Source organism: Arachis hypogaea, chromosome 16 (genome assembly GCF_003086295.3).
Source record: "Arachis hypogaea cultivar Tifrunner chromosome 16, arahy.Tifrunner.gnm2.J5K5, whole genome shotgun sequence".
Taxonomy (NCBI): domain Eukaryota; kingdom Viridiplantae; phylum Streptophyta; class Magnoliopsida; order Fabales; family Fabaceae; genus Arachis; species Arachis hypogaea.
Window position 1 is genome coordinate 68,040,620 of NC_092051.1, and position 17,497 is coordinate 68,058,116.

The following is a 17,497-nucleotide window of genomic DNA, read 5'->3' on the forward strand; positions in this document are numbered from 1 at the left end:
ACATGATCCTACCCTAAAAAAAAATCCTCTGTGTGCGCGCGCACAATCCCCTCTTTGTTCAGAGTGTTCGCACACCTTGTGCGAGCACAAACCTCCCCTGTTTCACCTTGTGTGCATGCGAACACATTCTTTTGCGTACGCACATGTGCTGTTTTGGGCAAAATTTTTTTTGCACATTGAATTAAGCCCTAACACACTGCCACCCCCTCCATCCCTCCCTTTTCTTGCTTTTTTCCTGTTTTTCTACTTATTTTACTTAGTTTTCATTACATCTCATTTTTATTTTAGTAATTATATTCGTTTTGCTTTAGTTGTTTGCTAATTAAATAAGTTGCAAGTGTTTGCTTGATGTTGATTGGGTTGCTTCTTGATTGAATTTCATCAATTCACTTATACTTTGCCTTAAATTACTAGCACCTAATTGGATTTGCACATTTTACATTTTGTTGCATATTAGGTGAAATTTTTATAAGTGCACATTGAATTAAGTGAATTGAGTTGAAATTACTTATTCATCATGATTTATCATATCAAATTCATTACATGACCAATACTTGTTTCTTGTTAATGCTTTGCATTTGTTTGAGTGATTTAACTTGATCCTTATCAAGCTTGTCACTTTTTGCAACAAGTCCCTTTACCATGTGAGTATTTCATTATGTTTAAGGATGAACAAGTAGTTTTCTTTTCATCATGGAATTGGTTATTATTGATTGTGCCATTTTACATTCATTTTGTGCTTTTAGTTGTACAATTTCAATATCCAATATCTCATATATTCAATTCACTTTAGTTGTGGTTACCTAGGTTTCTTTGTGCATTCACTCTTGCTTATTCTTTACTTCCAACCTAGGCTACTTAATTAAGGAACACATATTATTTCTTTTGATTATGTGGTTACCATTTTACCCGACCAATGTGTGTATTCTAAACCGTGCACACTTAGAATACACACATTATCTTTTATCTTACCACACTCATATGACCTCTTCCTCAATTTACGGTTGTTTGTTTTATACAGTGACCTGAGCCTCGGTACCCACTAGCTGAAGGTAGAGCCTCACATCTCTTCACCCCCGGATTGTGTGCATGTATGGAGAAACGTGCAACATTTAAGTGTGGGGGAGGATCCGTAACTTCGGGGCATAAATTTTTTTCTTTCCCAACACTTTGCATTAACTTCTAGTTCTTAGTTATTATGTCCTTTGTGAATAATCGTTTAGTATTTCATCACATTGCACTTTGCTTAGTTTGCTTATATATACATATCTTAGTTGCTTATATTTGCATGTTACCTAGTATAGGAAATAAGTTTGGTTAAAAACCACAAGAAATTTTCAAGAAATCTTTTTAGGGCATTCCAATGATTAGATTTGAAAACTTGTTTTCGAACTTGCATGAAGTATTTTTATGGAACATAGAAAAGAGCTTGAACAAAATACCAAGTGAGATTTGAGCTTCAATTGTGTGGTTATACATTTTCAACCACAAATTTTGTTCTTGTATGTCATACTCCTTTTATGATTGTGATCTTAGATTTGCTTAAGTCTTTATGTCCTATATTTGAAATTTTGAATGCATTTAGTATGATTGAGGCCATTTTTGAATTGAACTCACTAACCCATATGGCCAACCCTTACATCTACCTTTGTAAACCACTTTTGAGCCTTTAATTCCCCTTTTGTGCTAATTTTAAGCACATCTTTCTCCCTAAGTGAAAGACCATTAATGTTCATAAATTATATCTTTGATTAGCTTGGGTTTGAAGAGTGTGTGTTAATCAAGTGTGGGGGAGAATTTATGGGAAATATTGGTAGAAAGTTACTTTGGGTGTTCATTGAGAAAATTTTGGAAAAAATGGGTAAACACTCACACATCTATTTCTTAAAACATATGCATTTCTTTTTGGTGATAAAAGAAAAGAGAAATTTTGGTGTATATACTTTCTGAGAAAAAAAGAAAAGAAGAGAAAACGAAAAGAAAAGAAAAGAAATGAAAATAAGAATGTTAAATAAAAGAATGCATATGTGGTTGAATTAAAAAGAAGAATGCATGAGTGAATGTGAGAAAAGGAGATGAATGTGAAGTTAGGTTGTTTTCTTTCGTGTACATAGGTTAATATAGGATTAGATGAGATACTTGAGCTAATCAAAGATCTAATTTACTAAGTCCACTTAAACATATTAATCCTACCCTTACCCTAGCCCCATTATAAACTTCCAAAGACCTTATGATATTTGCATTCATTCATCAAGTATTTGTTGATTGTTAGATGACTAGAAAATCCTAAAAAACATGACTAAAGTAGAATTGAGTGATTAAGCCCTAAACACTGATCGACTAGAGTGTATACACATCCGGTGAGGGGTTCGATCACTCAATTCTATGTTTTCAACCTATATCTTATGTTTTCTTGCAAGTTGCCAAATTAATTTTTGAAAATTTCAAATCGAATCTTTGGACATTGATCTTATGGCATTAATTCCTTGCCTTAGCCCTAATGATCTATTTTGGATTGATTGGAATTCTCTTATTTGTTTTTGCCAAACTCCATGGGGAACCATAGTATAGATATAGATAGATAGTATTTAGTATAGTTGCATGCACATAGATAGTTGTATTGAATAAGTGATTAGCATGAGGACATGCTATTCTTTAAGTGTGAGGGAATTGATGAATCCATATTTGACGATAAATTTTGGTTTAATTTGAGTGGATTTCATCACAAAAACTCACACTTAATCACTAAAATAGCATACTTTTATGTTTTCTCTCTAAATTGCGCCTAATTGTGAAAACATGTTATTTGGTGCTTAATTTTAACAATTTTATCCCATTTTCATTCCATTCGATGCCTTGATGGTTTTGATGAGTGATTTCAGGTACAATAGGTTGGAATGGCTTGATAAGAGTGGAAGAGAAGCATGCATTTAGGAGAGAACATGAAAAAATCAAAGGAGGAGCACACATCCATGTGTGTGTACGCACAACATCCTGTGCGCACGCACAAGTGAAAATTCAGCGAAGTGTGCGTACGCACACTTCTGTGGGTACCACAGATCCCCACGTGTTACTTCATTAATGAAGCACGTGACTCGCAATTTTGGGGCTCTTTGGCCCAATTTTGGAAGGCTGAAGCTGGTCTTCAAGTGCTATATCAAGGGACATCATTCACATATGAAGGAAGCTAACTTAGACATAGAAAAACACATAGTAGGAGTAAGAGTAGTGTAGTATACAAAATATCTCTTAGGATTTTAATTAGGTTTCAATGTAGCATTTTATAGTTCAATTTTGGTCTAGGATTTAGCTATCTAATTGTAAGTATTCCTTAATTTTCTCTTTTATTACATTACTTGTTCTACACTTTCATATGTTAATTTCCTTTGTCAATATATACATAGTTTGCAATTTTGAGTTTTGGTTTATGAATTTGATGTTTGATGGTTTTTATATGTTTGTTTGAGTTGCCTTTGTTGATTTTGATCATTTGTGGTTCATAGTTTTTATTATTTTCTCAATTTTTCCATGTTTTGTTATTATGCCCACTATGTGTTTGGTGAAATTCTATTTTGATTATGGGGTAGATTTCCACCCCTTGGCTTGAGGAAGTGAGTATATGGATTACTAGAGTCATAATGTCTGATATTTAGTGATAATTCTTGGGTTGTTAGTTGTTATTGTTTCCACTAACACTAGCCTCTTACTAAGGTAATTAGTATGTTAGCTAGAACTTGTGGATTAATAACAATTACACTCACTTGACCTATCCTTCGATGTTAAGGGTAGACTAAGAGAGATTAATCTATCCTAATTATCATAGTTGTGGTTATGGCTGATGACAAGTCATCTTATGCTAGCTTTTCGAGCATTTTTCACTTTTTTCATTAGGTTTTATGCACTTTCTTGCATTGTAAGTAAGTAATTTGGAGTGGATTTGCATGGTTTTGTTGAATCAATCAACCATCCTTTATTTGACACTAAATCATGAGGTTTAAGCTAAAATTAGTTGGTTTTTGAATAATTTATGAACCTTGTGAATTTGGTGATGCTTTGATTGGTTATTTTGATTACTTGTAGGTGAAGAAATGGTTGAAAAAGGAAATTTTTGGCACGCTTGTGAAGATAAAGCACGCTTTGGACCTTAGGCCACACTTTGGAAAGTGTGACCCATGGAAACAAAAGCGTGGCGCACAAAGGAAGCAAGGGCGCTCAGTTAAATTACTTAACTGAGCGCTAGTGGAGAATCAAAGCAGCATGACCAAAGGACCAAGGCTTAGGGCGTTAAGTGAAGAGAGTTAACTGAGCGCCCAAAGAAGAAGGCAAAACTCATGGTGCTCAGTTAACTTTTCCCACCTTTTTCGTGCCCCCCCGCCCATGAAAGAAATCAAAGCACAGCAAGCAAAATGGGGGAGCTAAGGATCGAACTTTGCACATGAGGTATGAGGGGCGCTACTCTTCACCAAAGGAAATTCCCAAAATGCAACCTCCAAGGCTCAAACCAAGCACCTGATGGAACCAAGGGAAGCGCTACTCCACTTTGCGAAGGAAATTGGCACCAAATTTGCACCCACCAGGATTCGAACATGGAGCCTGGTGCACGAAATTGTGATCATCAACAATGGCGCCAAAGGCTTGGAGTTCTTGACGTGGCGGAAATTGATGAGTTAAGAAATTAATATAAGAGATACGTTGTAAGTACAGTTCTTAACCAACCAGAAATCTGCTTATCAATTTAGAAGGTTCTCACAAAATTTAAATTAAAATACTGGGAGTATGAGTCCCAGGTCGTCTCCTAACGAGTTGTAGAAAGGTGTACTATTTTATTAATCAGATGTTTTCAAAAATGGTTTGAGTTGAATAACAGGAAATTAAATTAGAAAATTTGTGTAATTTTAAATAAAAGCCTTGGCTAGGAGTAGATTAGTTGGAAGCCCTATTCTTGTTGGAGTACTCTCAAGATTCATTGATAATTGAGGGTTGTTCTGTTTAGTTATCCCTTACTAGGTAAGGGAAAGTCAAATAAGTTGGAAAGCTATTTTTATTCACAAGTTCCAATCCGCTCAATTGAAAAGGATTGGTGTCAGTGACTAGAGGGCAAACCAATAATAAACACAATTACAATTTTTCTTTTAAGCATTCCAACTCAAGGTCTTCCTTTCATTCAACTCCCATCCAAGTTATGGAACTACTCGCTCATCGTGAATGTAGAATTCATAACATAGGAAAGGGAAATATAGAAAGACATGATAAACAATAATCAAAGGGATCAATTAAAAATAAAAATAGTTCTTGTATTAATAAACTCTAAAAATAATTCAATAATAATTCTAAATAAACAAAGGACATGGAAGAGTAAGAGACAGGTAAAGAAAACAAACTAGAATGACGAGGTCTTGCTGAGGTAATAACTCTTCTCAATATCCCAATGCAAAAAGCAATAAAAATAAAATCCTAAGAAATATGAATGTGTAGAGAGAAAACCTAGAGGAGGAGTAAAACTAGATCTTGAACTGAGAATTGTCTGTAATGAATTGTTGTTTTCGTTTCTGCATGTTCCTTGGCTCTAGTCTGCTTTTCTGGGATGAAAATTGGGTCAAAACAGGGCCCAAAATTGCCCCCAGCGAATTCTACAGATTCTGCAGATTGCTCATGTCACGCGATCGCGTCATTTATGCGGACGCGTCATTCGGCGTTTTGCCTTGCCACGCGTGCGCGTTGTCCACGCCTCCGTGTCACTTGTGCAGTTCCAATCCGCGTGGTCATGTGAGACATGCGTCCGCATCACTGCGATTTCCTCTATGTCGCGCGGTCATGTGAGCCATACGTCCGCGTCACTTCTCGCTGGTCATCTCCTCAATTTCTTGTGTTCCTTCCATTTTAGCAAGCTTCCTTTCCAATTTCCAAGTCATTCATGCCCTATAAAGCCTGAAACACTTAACACACAGGTCACGGCATCTAATGGAATGAAGGAGAATTAAAATACATAATTAAAAGTCCTTAGGAAGCAAATATTCAATCATGTAATAATTTTAGGAAGGAAATATAAATGCATGCCAATCATATGAATAAGTGGGTAAAGAATTGATAAAACCATACAATTAAGCACAATATAAACCATAAAATAGTGGTTTATCAACCTCCCCACACTTAAACATTAGCATGTCCTCATGCTTAGTTGAGGGAGATAAAATAAATGAGTAGGAACATGTAAAACTCATGTAATGCAATGCAACCTATGTATATGAATGCAACTATATGATTCTTGTCTACTTGATCAAAAGTAAATAGGTTCTTCGAGACAATCACAAATCAAACTCCACTAATTCAATTCTTATATAGTAAGAACAGATAAAAATGCAAGAAGGTAGCTCACGAAAGCAGGGAACATAGAATTTAAGCATTAAACCCTCACTGATGATGTATGTATAATCTAATCTCTCTAGTGTATAGGGCAATCACTCTATCCTTCTCTAATCATGCTTTCTAATTTTTGTTCTTCACCTAACCAATCAACAACATTTAATATATTAATGCAAACATCATGAGGTCTTTTCAAGATTGTAATGGGGCCAAGGTAAGGATAAGGATACATATATGGCTAAGTAAGCTTATAAATTGAATCTTTAATTAACCCAAACTTCAACCCAACATATATATATTCTATATAACTTAAAATTCACACCCAGCTACCCAAAATTTCTCTTTCACATTCCATACTCATATATCAACTTTTTCTTTTAATTTTATCATACATGCATTGATGTTTGAATTCTTAACTTAGCATTGGGGTAATTTTGTCCCCTTAATTATTTATTGAATATTTTTGGATTTTTTTTCAACATAAACTAAAAATAAACATAGCTAGTCAATGCACATAGATTTTTAATACTTATAGTTTCACATGAGTAGGTACTCGAATTCCTATTGTATTATCATGACACATTCCCTTATTATCTTTTGTTCCCATAATTTCCCATACTTAATTAACACACACAATTCTATCTTAAGCTAACCAAAGATTCAATTGGGGTATAAAATTGTTTTTCCGTTTAAGGCTAGTAATGTGGTAAAATACAGAACAAATGGGATTTAAAGGCTCAAAGTGGCTAACAAAGGTAATTGAAAGGGTAGGCTTAATTTGGATAAGTGAGTTTAAACAAGTAATGGCCTCAATCATATGCAAACATATAAATATATTAAACATTGGACATATAGGATGAAATAAAATGTAGATTACAATCATAGAGAAGTAAACACACAAGAATAAAATAATTATGGTTAAATAATGTAACCATGCATTTTGGCTCAAATCTCATAGGTTGTGTTCTTTAGCTCAAAAATCATGTTCCAAATACAACTTCAAGCAATTTTAACATAAAAGTTTTGATTAAAATTAGTGAAATTTTGTTCTAAAGATAGGGTCTTAGAAGAAACTTATTGTCTTTTCAATCAAGTAGAACATGCATGCAACTAATCTATTACTATGCAATTTATCCTATTCTACAAAAGAAAAACTAACTAAATATCCTAATTTATTGGTGTTAGGGAAGAGAAATTACCTTCGGAAGTCAGGTACTGACCGACCTCCCCACACTTAAGGCTTTGCACCATCCTCGGTGCCATCTGTCAGGAACAAGGGAGGGCTGGTAGCAGTATCTCCACAGTCGGGACCATCATGGCTCCCTGTGCTGGTAAAGAAAGTGGAGTCCGGGGTGTCTGAGTCCTTGAATTTTCCCATAATCAGCTCCTTAAGGTGTGTGAATCGGCGCTTGTTACGGTGCTCTCTCATCTTAGCTTTCTGTTCCTGCCGATCCAACTTTTCAAGTATCTGATGGAGCAGTTGGTTTGTTGTAGGTGCTTGTGGTACTGATGGAGGGATGTCCTCAGCCAGTTCTGTAGACTGGCTAGTAGTGGCTGCTGTGAGTCTATTATATTTCCCGTTAGGGACGTATTGATCATCCCGTGGAGGCATGGCTTTGGTGTCCCTAGCTCTGTAGGAGACTCCGGCTACTGAGACGAGACCTGAGACCAAGACGGGAAAAGGTAAGCTGCCCGCAATCTGTATGTGTCCCATGGCATTCCAGATGTGTCTTGGTAGGTTCAGAGGCTGGTCTGTAAGGATGCACCATAGTAGAACGGCCATGTCTGTAGTAAAAGAGGACTCGTGAGTGCTCGGAAAGACGTAATTGGACATGATATGTGCCCATACGCGAGCCTCCAAGGTGAGTGCTGAAGCCGATATTCCCTTAGGGCGGGAACGATGGTATCCGTAGATCTATCTGCTGCCAAGTAGTACGATAACTCTGAGAACAGCGTCCCAATGAAATTGGTACATCTGGCGCTTGAGTGCGGCTTCTTGAAAGGCATCCAATCCTTCTGGAGCAGGGGGAAGATCTAGAGCTCGTTGAATGGCCTCTTCTGTAATGGGGACTTACTTCTAACATACATAGACAGACTGCAGGGTTGGCAGGTGGAAATTAGAGTAGAACTCAACTACCTAAGAAAGATTAACCTACCTTGGCTGTCTCTGTAGAAAACCCCATTGTCTTCGTTCAATTTGCGGCTCAACAAAGGTAGCAATATTGGGCAGGAGGATAAGAAGGTACTCATTGTTGTAGTTCCATCCTGCCAGGATAGGGAACATCTGCTCACAGTAGCGATAGAGAAATTGAGCAGTGTCCTTTGCCGGGAAGGCTTTTTCTTTTTCATCACCCTTTATAATCCTCTTAATTCTTTTTGTTGAGGGTTTGACTGCAGTTGAAGAAGGCTCTGCCACTAATGCTCTTTTTGTTCCTCTTCTTGCTGGTGGTTTGGGAGTAGTTTTCTCTTTTCCTTTCTTGGTGGCTATCCTGAAAAGGGAAAAAGAAAGTAACATGAATTCAAAGGGACAGAGCAAGGAAGAGGATGGTATAAGTGATAATCAATGCACAGGAAAGAGGATGTCATTAACACATGGTCATGACTACATGTGAAAAGTTCACCAATGGAAATATAGAAAGTGCATTTGATGACAATTAAATGCAGGGTGTTTATTGGCATGTAGGCAAAGGCATGAGTAGCATAGATCAAGCATTTAATTTGTTAAATATGTTATCACTCGTAACAAACTAACCATCACATTTGTATTGACAATTAAATTAAATTAATAAAATAGTAAAGGAAATTTATGAAAAGCAAGCATTGAATAGTAGAATAGAATAATGTAGAAAATGCATAATGCCATATGGGCTTTTTCACAAACACATAGCATGCATGATGAATAAACTATTAAAAATAATAATTTGAACATGCAAGCAACCCTTTAAAAAGTAATATATAATTGCCAAACAATTTTTGCAATAATCCACAAGCATATAACGAGAAATAATGACTCAGTTAAATTTCTAACACCAATTAAAAGAAAAAGAAAGAAAAAGAAAAACATGGATAATGCAAGTTAAATGAAAAGAAAAGAAGAAAACATAAAAATAGGAAAGATAATAGAAAAGTAAGGAGAGAAGAAGAAAAGAAAAACCTTATTAATGGTGGTAAGAGAGAAAGTAGAAAGTGAGAAAGAAGGAAGAAGGAAGAAGGAGGAAATAAGAAATAAGGAGGGAAAAGAGAAAATAGGATTTGGGGGAAAAGAAAGATAAGATATTTTGCAATTTAGGGTAAGTTGTGCGGCGCAAGCGACGCGGACGCGTGGGTCAGGCATTCCCACGAATTGCGCTTAGATGGATTGATGCGGTCACGTCGGTCACGCGGTCGCGTGACACAGTTTATGCTACTGGCGCGAGGGCAGCCTCGTGCTCGCACAACTCTCTGTTCAAAATCTTAATTTGCCAAATTTCTGATATGACGCGGACGCGTGAGGCACGCGTTCGCGTGGTAAGGGCTGTGCGTCTAGTGCTAGTCCAGCACCACTCCAGCATAACTTTTGGCTATGCACCCTTTTCACGTCGATTTTCAGGTCACGCAGCCACGTGGGTGACGCGGTCGCTTGGGAGGCCAATGTTCCCACATGATGCGGACGCGTCGGTGACGCGGTCACGTGGGGTGATTTGTGCCAAAGGCACGCCTCCAGCCGCGCTCCTGCGTGACTCTCTGTTCGCTTTCTTATTCTTTCCGAGCCACCTGTGACGCGGACGCGTCATTGATGCGGGCGCGTCGCGTGAAATTTTTTTTTGATATATAAAATTATGCAAATGCAGATGCAAGCTAAATGTGCAAATAAGGAAAAGAGTTATTGGAAAAGAAAACTAAGAATAAAGAAAAGAACGATCATACCATGGTGGGTTGTCTCCCACCTAGCACTTTACTTTAACGTCCCTAAGTTGGACGCTCCACTAGCTCAGTCATCGGCTATGTGTGGATCTTCCAAGAGGAAGATCTCGAGCTCCTTGTTTTTCTTCATCTTCTCGCCATGGTAGAGCTTTAAACGATGTCCATTAACTTTAATGAGTTCAGAGCTTGAAGGATGACTAAGGTGAAAGACTCCGTACGGCTCAGCCTTCTCTAAGCTATATGGATTGATGAGGGATTATTTATATGCTTTTTGGCATTGTTTTTACATAGTTTTCAGTATGATTTAGTTAGTTTTTGGTATATTTTTATTAGTTTTTAATTAAAAATCACATTTCTGGACTTTACTATGAGTTTGTGTGTTTTTCTATGATTTCAGATATTTTCTGGCTGAAATTGAGGGACCTGAGCAAAAATCAGAGTCAGAGGTTGAAAAAGGACTGCAGATGCTGTTGGATTCTAACCTCCCTGCACACAAAGTGGATTTTCTGGAGCTACAGAACTCCAAAAGGCGCGCTTCCAATTGCGTTGGAAAGTAGACATCCAGGGCTTTCCAGAAATATATAATAGTCCATACTTTGCCCGAGTTTAGACGACGCAAACTGGCGTTGAACGCCAATTCCATGTTGCAGTCTGGCGTTCAGCGCCAGAAACAAGTTGCAAAGTGGAGTTCAACGCCAGAAACACGTTACAAACTGGCGTTCAACTCCAAGAATGACCTCTCCACGTGTAAACTTCAAGCTCAGCCCAAGCACACACCAAGTGGGCCTCGGAAGTGGATTTCTGCATCAATTACTTATTTCTGTAAACCCTAGTAGCTAGTCTAGTATATATAGGACATTTTACTATTGTATTGGACATCTTGGGACGTTTAGTTCTTAGATCATGGGGGCTGGCCATTTGGCCATGCCTGGACCTTATCACTTACTTATTTTCAACGGTAGAGTTTCTACACACCATAGATTAAGGTGTGGAGCTCTGCTGTTCCTCATGAATTAATACAAAGTACTACTGTTTTTCTATTCAATTCAACTTATTCCGCTTCTAAGATATCCATTCGCACCCAAGAACATGATGAATGTGATGATTATGTGACGCTCATCATCATTCTCACCTATGAACGCGTGCCTGACAAACACTTCCGTTCTACATGCAAACAAGCTAGAATGAATATCTCTTAGATATCTAATACAGAGGACCGAGTCCGAGATATTAGAGTCTTCGTGGTATAAGTTAGAACCCATGGATGGCCATTCCTGAGATCCAAAAAGTCTAAACCTTGTCTGTGGTATTCCGAGTAGGATCTAGGAAGGGATGGCTGTGACGAGCTTCAAACTCGCGAATGCTGGGCGTAGTGACAGACGCAAAAGGATAGTAAATCCTATTCCAGTATGATCGAGAACCGACAGATGATTAGCCATGCAGTGACAGCGCATTGGACCATTTTCACAGGAGGATGGGATGTAGCCATTGACAACGGTGATGCCCTACATAATGCTTGCCATGGAAAGGAGTAGGATTGATTGGATGAAGACAGCAGGAAAGCAGATATCAGAGGAACGAAAGCATCTCTATACGCTTATCTGACATTCTCACCAATGAATTACATAAGTACCACTATCCTATTTTATATTTTATTTATTTTCATCCACTATAATTTCTTAAAACAATTTAATCCGCCTGAATGAGATTTTCAAGGTGACCATAGCTTGCTTCAAGCCGACAATCTTCGTGGGATCGACCCTTACTCACGTAAGGTTTATTACTTGGACGACGCAGTGCACTTGCTGGTTAGTTGTACGAAGTTGTGAAACAGATATAAGATCATGAACGTGCGTATTGAGTTTTTAGCACCGTTACCAAGGAATGGAATGATCACGATTTCGCACACCAAGTTTTTGGCGCCGTTGCCGGGGATTGTACGAGTTTGGACAACTAACGGTTCATTTTGTTGCTCTGATTAGGTAACTTTATTTTAATTTTAACCTTTTTGTTTTTATTTCTTAATTCTCAAAAAATACAAAAAAATTCTTCAAAAATCTTTCAAAAAAAAAAATTTTTTCCCTTTGTTTTCGAAAATTATTTTAAAATTTTTAAGAATGAATTCTAAAGTTTCAAAGTGGTATGCTGAAGCTTGTCTAGCCATCAAGCTTTAGACTAACCTGGTATGATTCCTGGAATCTTGATTGAGGACTTTGAATTCATTGCTTCCTTTTCCCTATATGTTTTCGAAAAAATAAAAATATACAAAAATCCAAAAAAAATTAATAAAATCATAAAAATAAAAAATATTTTATGTTGTTTGTTTGAGTCTTGAGTCAATTTTTAAGTTTGGTGTCAATTGCATATTTTTATTTTTATTTTTCTAAAAATTTTCGAAAATTCATGCATTCATAGTGTTCTTCATGATCTTCAAGTTGTTCTTGATAAGTCTTCTTGTTTGATCTTCACATTTTCTTGTTTTGTGTCTTTTCTTGTTTTTCATATGCATTTTCTATTTGTTAGTGTCTGAAGTTTGCAAATTTCTAAGTTGGTGTCTTGCATGTTTTTCTTTCATTAAAAATTTTCAAAAATAAGTCTTGATGTTCATCTTGATCTTCAAAGTGTTCTTGGTGTTCATCTTGACATTCATAGTGTTCTTGCATGCATCACATGTTTTGATTCATAATTTTTATGCTATGAGTCTTTTTCATGTTTTTCTCTTTCCTCATTAAAAATTCAAAAATAAAAAAAATATATTTCCCTTTTTTCACTCATAAATTTTCGAAAATTTGAGTTGGCTTTTTCAAAACTTTTTAAAATTTAGTTGTTTCTTATGAGTCAAATCAAATTTTCAATTTAAAAATCTTATCTTTTCAAAATCTTTTTCAAAAATCAAATCTTTTTTCATTTTACCTTCATATTTTCGAAAACTTTTTAAATTTGATTTTCAAAATCTTTTTCTTATTTTATTTCTTAAATTTCAAAATCTTTACTAACATTTAATATGATTGATTGAAAAATTTCAAGTTGTTACTTGCTTATTAAGAAAGATCCAATCTTTAAATTTTAAAATCATATCTTTTTAGTTTCTTGTTAGTCAAGTAATCAACTTTAATTTTAAAAAAAAATCAAATCTTTTTTTTAAATCTCTTTTTCAAATCTTTTTCAAAATAAGTTTCAACCAATCATATCTTATTAATTTTCAAATCTTATCTTTTTAAATTTCAATCATATCTTTTTCAAATTTCAATCTTATCTTTTCAGATTTTCAAAATCTCTTTCCATTAATCACTTAACTTTTTATTTGATGCTTATCTTTAGTAAAACTGCCCAACTAACTTTTTACCTTTAATTTTCGAAAATCCCTTCCCTCTTTTTCAAAATTCCTTTTTAATTAACTAATTGTTTTAAATTTTAATTTAATTTAATTTCAAACTTTAATTTTTGAAATTTAACTTTATTTTTTAATTTTTATTAATTTTTGAAATTCCCTCTCTCTCATCTCCTTCTATTTATTTATTCATCTACTAACACTTCTCTTCCATCCAAAAATTCGAACACCACCTCCCTATCTGTGTTCGAGTTTTTCCTCTTCTCTTCTTTACATTACATTCTTCTTTTCTCATACTTGCATGAGGAATCCCTATACTGTGACATAGAGGATTCCATATTTTCTTTTTCATTCCCTTCTTTGTCATATGAGCAGGAGCAAGGATAAGAACATTCTTGTTGAAGCAGATCCTGAACCTGAAAGGACTCTAAAAAGGAAACTAAGAGAAGTTAAAATACAATAATCCAGAGACAACCTTACAGGAATTTTTGAAAAGGAAGAGGAGATGGCAGCTGAAAATAATAATAATGCAAGAAGGATGCTTGGTGATTATAATACACCTACTTCCAAGTTTGATGGAAGAAGCATCTCAATCCCTACCATTGGAGCAAACAATTTTGAGCTGAAACCTCAATTAGTTGCTCAATGCAATAGAACTGCAAATTCCATGGACTTCCATCAGAAGATCCCTACCAGTTTTTAACTGAGTTCCTGTAGATCTGTGAGACTGTTAAGACTAATGGAGTAGATCCTGAAGTCTACAGGCTCATGCTTTTCCCTTTTGCTGTAAGAGACAGAGCTAGAACATGGTTAGAATCACAACCTAAAGATAGCCTGAACTCTTGGGATAAGCTGGTCACGGCCTTCTTGGCTAAGTTCTTTCCCCCTCAAAAGCTGAGCACGCTTAGAGTGGATGTTCAGACCTTCAAGCAAAAAGATGGTGAATCCCTCTATGAAGCTTGGGAAAGATACAAGCAGATGACCAAAAGGTGTCCTCCTGACATGCTTTCAGAATGGACCATTCTGGATATCTTCTATTATGGTCTGTCTGAGTTCTCCAAGATGTCACTGGACCATTCTGCAGGTGGATCTATTCACCTAAAGAAAATGCCTGCAGAAGCTCAAGAACTTATTGACATGGTTGCAAATAATCAACTCATGTATACTTCTGAGAGAAATTCCATGAATAATAGGACACCTCAGAAGAAGGGAGTTCTTGAAATTGATACTCTGAATGCCATATTGGCTCAGAATAAAATATTGACTCAGCAAGTCAATATGATCTCTCAAAGTCTGAATGGATTGAAGGAATCATCCAACAGTACTCAAGAGGCATCTTCTGAGGAAGAAGCTTATGATCCTGAGAACCCTGCAATAGCAGAGGTGAATTACATGGATGAACCTTATGGAAATACCTATAATCCCTCATGGAGAAATCATCCAAATCTCTCATGGAAGGATCAACAAAAGCCTCAACAAGGCTATAATAATGGTGGAAGAAACGGGTTTAGCAATAGCAAGCCTTTTCCATCATCTTCTCAGCAACAGACAGAGAACTCTGAACAAAATACCTCTAATTTATCAAACTTAGTCTCTGATCTGTCCAAGGCTACTCTAAGTTTCATGAGTGAAACAAGGTCCTCCATAAGAAATTTGGAGGCACAAGTGGGCCAGCTGAGTAAGAAAATCACTGAAACACCTCCTAGTACTCTCCCAAGCAATACAGAAGAGAATCCAAAGAGAGAGTGCAAGGCCATTGATATATCAATCATGGCCGAACCCACAAGGGAGGGAGAGGACGTGAATCCTAGTGAGGAAGACCTCCTGGGACGTCTAGTGATTAACAAGGAGTTTCCCTCTGAGGAACCAAAGGAATCTGAGGCTCATCTAGAGACCATAGAGATTCCATTAAACCTCCTTATGCCCTTCATGAGCTCTGATGAGTATTCTTCTTCTGAAGAGAATGAGGATGTTACTGAAGAGTAAGTTGCCAAGTACCTTGTTGCAATCATGAAGCTGAATGCCAAATTATTTGGTAATGAGACATGGGCAGATGAACCTCCCTTGCTCATCAATGAACTGAGTGATCTGGATCAACTGACATTACCTCAGAAGAAACAGGATCCTGGAAAGTTCTTAATACCTTGTACCATAGGCACCATGACCTTTGAGAAGGCTCTATGTGACCTTGGGTCAGGAATAAACCTCATGCCACTCTCTGTAATGGAGAAATTGGGAATCTTTGAGGTACAGGCTGCCCAATTCTCATTAGAGATGGCAGACAAATCCATGAAACAGGCTTATGGACAAGTAAAGGATGTGTTAGTAAAGGTTGAAGGCCTTTACATCCCTACTGATTTCATAATCCTAGACACTAGAAAGGATAAGGATGAATGCATCATCCTTGGAAGACCTTTCCTAGCCACAGCAAGAGCTGTGATTGATGTGGACAGAGGAGAGTTGGTCCTTCAACTCAATGAGGACAACCTTGTGTTTAAAACTCAAGGATCTCCTTCTGTGAACATGGAGAGAAAGCATGAGAAGCTTCTCTCAGTACAGAGTCAAATAAAGCCCCCACAGTCAAACTCTAAGTTTGGTGTTGGGAGGCCTCAGCCAAACTCTAAGTTTGGTGTTGAACTCCCATATCCAAATCTAAGTTTGGTGTTGGAAGTCTATAAAATTGACCTGATCACCTGTGTGGCTCCATGAGAGCCCACTATCAAGCTATTGACATTAAAGAAGCGCTTGTTGGGAGGCAACCCAATTTTTATTTATCTAATTTTATTTTTATTTTCATTGTTCTTTCATGTTTTATTAGGTTCATGATCATGTGGAGTCACAAAATAAATACAAAAATTAAAAACAGAATCAAAAACAGCAGAAGAAAAATCACACCCTCGAGGAAGGACTTACTGGCGTTTAAACGCCAGTAAGGAGCATCTGGCTGGTGTTCAACGCCAGAGCAGAGCATGGATCTGGCACTGAATGCCAGAAACAAGCATAGAACTGGCGTTCAATGCCAGAAACATGCTACATCTGGGTGTTGAATGCCCAGAACAAGCATCAATTCAGCGTTTAAATGCCAGAATTGCATGCAAAGGCGTTTTACATGCCTAATTGGTGCAGGGATGCAAATCCTTGACACCTCAGGATCTGTGGGCCCCACAGGATCATCTCAGCATCTGTAGACCCCACAGGATCCCCACCTACCTCCACTCATACTCTTCCCTCTTCTCATTCATCCTCTCTTCCCAATAAACACCCTTCCCCGAAACCCTTCACCAATCACCTCAATCTCTCTTCCCTATTACCACCTACCACCACTCATATCCTTCCACTCTTTCCCAAAAACCCCACCTACCTTCAAAAAATCAAAATCACTTTCCCACCCAAACCCACTCAAAATGGCCGAACCACCCCCTCTCCCCTCACTATATAAACCCCTCCATCCCTCCTTCATTTCCACACAACATAACCCTCTCCTCTATACCTTGGCCGAATACACCCCCCTCACTCTCCTCCATATTCTTTCTTCTTCTACTTCTTTTCTTTTTTCTCTTGCTCGAGGGCGAGCAATTTTCTAAGTTTGGTGTGGTAAAAGCATAAGCTTTTTGTTTTTCCATTACCATTGATAGCACCTAAGACCGGAGAAACCTCTAGAAAAGGGAAAGGGAAGACAAAAGCTTTCACTTCCGAGTCATGGGAGATGGAAAGATTCATCTCCAAAGCCCATCAAAACCACTTCAATGATGTTGTGGCCAAGAAGAAGGTGATCCCCGAGGTCCCTTTTAAACACAAGAAAAATGAGTATCCGGAGATCTGACATGAGATCCAAAGAAGAGGTTGGGAAGTTTTAACTAACCCCATCCAACAAATCGGAGTCCTAATGGTTCAAGAGTT

The 17,497-nt window shown here is 37.2% G+C and overlaps 1 non-coding gene across 1 annotated transcript; it reads right to left on the minus strand.

The window, feature by feature from the left end:
• Positions 1-14,497: 14,497 nt before the first annotated feature.
• LOC112761192 (small nucleolar RNA R71) lies at positions 14,498-14,605 on the minus strand. Its single transcript, XR_003181600.1, has one exon. It is a non-coding gene; the product is annotated as a small nucleolar RNA R71 (small nucleolar RNA).
• Between the last annotated feature and the right edge of the window lie 2,892 nt (positions 14,606-17,497).